Genomic DNA, 2681 nt, shown 5'->3' with positions numbered 1-2681 from the left:
TAAACGTCTTAGAAAAAAAAAACATTTTTAGTGTCTTTATCGAAATAGTCTCCTTTAAAAAAAATACATTACACTTCAAATTACTCACATAAATCTTAATATTAAAATAATCATCCGTACACCTAGTAAATTAAACATCTGATATATCAATTATTCACATTATTTAATATTTTTATTATCTACCTATACTTTTCCTTTATTTATTTAGATCAGGGTACTTTTGAGTTAGTTTAAATTTATTCAAATAAGAGGTAATAATACATCATTAGGATTTAGGAAGGTAGATGATCACTTTACATAAACTTGTCTTATCAATTTTTAACTATCATTTTGATATCAAATTAACTTTATGTAAATAGTCATCTATTAAAATAATTGTTTACATGTTAATAACAATTCAAGCATGTGAAATATATAGTCTTCAACAACTTATTTATGGTAAGCGCTTAATACGACAGACTGAACGGGGTATAACTTTGTTGACTTATTTGGGTTTCTCTATTTTCAATTTTCGCACCAATAAGTACTCTCATCTCATCTAATATGTAAATTTGAACTTTATAGGAAGAAGTTTCCAAAACTATTTCTCATCTAGTATAAGCTTCAACTTGAACGCTACTAATGATGATAAAGACTAGTATTCCATGTGATGGCACGATGATGGTGGGTGGAATAGCCACCATATTATCCGTCAAACATGTATAAGTGGGATGGCTCTTTGATTTGAAAACCATGCACGCGCACTTAAATAATAAAATAAAGGAAAAAGTACCAAAAATATTCATGATGTTTATGAACGCTGACAAAAGTATCTATAAACTAATGAAATTAGCATTGTACCCATGAAAGATGGATTTCGTACGATAAAAGTATCCAAATCCTAAATTTTTGTTAAATTTTTTAATAAAATTCCTAAACTACCCTACACTCAACCTCAACTTACTTTTTCAACCTTTCATAACCTAATATGCACCAACTCTTGTCATGGAGTCCAAAACTACTCCTACAACAAACCAGACCGAAATCAATAGTAGTGGTAGTGGTGGTGGAGGATCGGACCTCATCCGATTCACTCATAAGTTTACAATCCATACCTAAACGAAATCAATCAAACACAAAAAATACTCAACATATAAAAATTTTCAAATTCATTCATCCAATTTCAATTCACTTTAGCAAAACTAGAAGTTGAAACATCTATCAACCATAAAAAACCAACAAATCTTTTCATCAAATTTAAAATTTATTTCAGCAAAAATCAGAAGTAGAAGTAGCCATCAACCGGATCTTCTGTAAATCAATCTCAGCCTTCATAAAAAATAGAAGCTGATTTTAAAAAAATAGAACAGTATCATTTAGTAGTAACTAAATCAATTTGTGAAAAGAAAAAAATGAAATAAAAAATATTTTTTTAAAAAAAATTTCTTTTCTTCGCTGGTTGTAACATCATCAATGGCAGAACTTCCATCCACAGCGCCACCTCGTTGTCTTCTTTGATTTCTCTTTACCGATCCCTCTTCCTGCATGCAAGGGTACCACGACCCCTCTCTCTTCTCAGGCGTGCGACGATGATATTCTCCTTGGCTACAACAGGTGCGCCATGGCGATATTCTCCTCAAGTTGGGTCACAGGCGCGCGATGAAAGGGAAGGAGATTGGCGATAATGGAATAGGTGGGTGGCAGACACTAATGAAAAGGTAGAGGAGAGTTCTGTGACTCTGTGAGGATGTTTGAGAGAGATAAGTGAAGAGAGGGAAAGAAGTGAGAAGAGAGGGAGTGACGGTAGAATGGGGTCAAAGTGTGTTAGTTTGGAAATTTTATTAAAAAATTAATAAAAAATTAGGATTTGGATACTTTTATCATACGAAACTCATCTTTCATGGGTACAGCGTTAATTTTCTTAGTTTATGAATACTTTTGTAGCGTTCGTAAACTTTATGGGTACTTTTGATAGTTTTTCCTAAAATAAATAATAAATAATAAAAAAATTAGGACTCAAGTAGCAGTAGCTACGTACTAGCTAGCTAGTAATAATAATAATATTAGAGAAACTCTTCGGAACTAATTAATATTTTATAACTAACTTGTGATCAACACTTAACATAAAAAAATGAAATTGAAATTCTTAAAAACATAAATTCAAATTTTTAAGAAAATATATTTTTAGTAAATTTTTATATTAGATTTATTTTGCAATTTGTTATAATATTCACTAAAATGAACTGTTATAATGTTAATTATCTAACATTAATAATAATACAATATGGCAACTAGTTTCCCTACCTAAAACACACTATTGTTAGTTTCATTATTTAATCTGATATTCCTTAACTACTATTTCGTTCAGGAAAAGTCTAAGAATCAATAATTAGATATAATTTTATTAAATGACCAATTAATAATTATAAAATACTAAAATTACTGTCCTAACATTCCTCTTTCGTTCATAACCGACGTGCGCTGCTGGAGCCATATATATGCAACCAATACATGCACTGCATTGATATCATTATCAACATTTTAATAGGCAAATTATATATTTCGATAAAGACGAAACTGGCACGCCCTATGGGTTAGATATACAGCAACTTGACAAATGGCAAGTCATCAGTTCGCAAAGTTGGTCAAAATCTGTGGCCAGCCAAATAAGGATTTCTAAAGTTTTAAAAATATATTATTGT

Source organism: Arachis duranensis, chromosome 8 (assembly GCF_000817695.3).
Source record: "Arachis duranensis cultivar V14167 chromosome 8, aradu.V14167.gnm2.J7QH, whole genome shotgun sequence".
In the NCBI taxonomy this organism is placed as follows: domain Eukaryota; kingdom Viridiplantae; phylum Streptophyta; class Magnoliopsida; order Fabales; family Fabaceae; genus Arachis; species Arachis duranensis.
Note: the sequence above shows the minus strand (reverse complement) of the source record.